Source organism: Phaseolus vulgaris, chromosome 2 (genome assembly GCF_051622355.1).
Source record: "Phaseolus vulgaris cultivar YP4 chromosome 2, ASM5162235v1, whole genome shotgun sequence".
In the NCBI taxonomy this organism is placed as follows: domain Eukaryota; kingdom Viridiplantae; phylum Streptophyta; class Magnoliopsida; order Fabales; family Fabaceae; genus Phaseolus; species Phaseolus vulgaris.
The window spans coordinates 29,901,973-29,902,809 of record NC_143499.1 but is presented as its reverse complement, the minus strand read 5'-3'; positions in this window follow the sequence as shown (position 1 = coordinate 29,902,809).

Sequence of the window (837 nt, the reverse complement as noted above, 5' to 3'; positions counted from 1 at the left end):
CTTGACGTTGGGATCCATGGGAGTATCAACAGATTTCGAATTCATCAACCCAATTTCCTCCAAAATATCTAATGCGTATTTTCTTTGAGAGATAACAATACCAGTATTGGATTGTGCTACCTCAATCCCCAAGAAATATCTGAGTTTGCCAAGATCTTTGGTCTGAAAGTGTTGACAAAGGTGTTGTTTTACTTGTGAGATGCCATGGTGATCACTGCCTGTAAGAACAATGTCATCAACATATACTACAAGATAGATACACCTAGCACTCGAGTGACGATAAAAAACTGAATGATCGCCTTCACTGCGAGTCATACCAAATTGTTGAACAACATTGCTAAATTTTCCAAACCAAGCCCTAGGAGACTGCTTGAGGCCATATAAGGATTTGCGAAGACGACATACCAATCCAGAAGACTCCCCCTGAGCAACAAAACCGGGAGGTTGCTCCATATAAATTTCTTCCTGCAAATCCCCATTAAGAAAAGCATTTTTAACATCCAGTTGATAAAGAGGCCATTGTTGAAGAGCAGCCATAGCTATGAATAAGCGAACAGAGGCCATCTTTGCTACTGGAGAAAAAGTATCACCATAGTCTAAACCAAAAATTTGGGTATAACCCTTAGCCACAAGACGAGCTTTGAGACGATCAATAGTACCATCAGGACCAACTTTGATAGCAAAAATCCACCTGCAACCAACAACAGATTTCCTAGATGGTAAAGGAACAAGTTCCCAAGTTCCATTATTCTGAAGCGCATTCATTTCATCAAGCATGGCCTGACGCCAACCAGGATGGGCTAAGGCATCACCTACAGATTTTGGAATGGATACAGA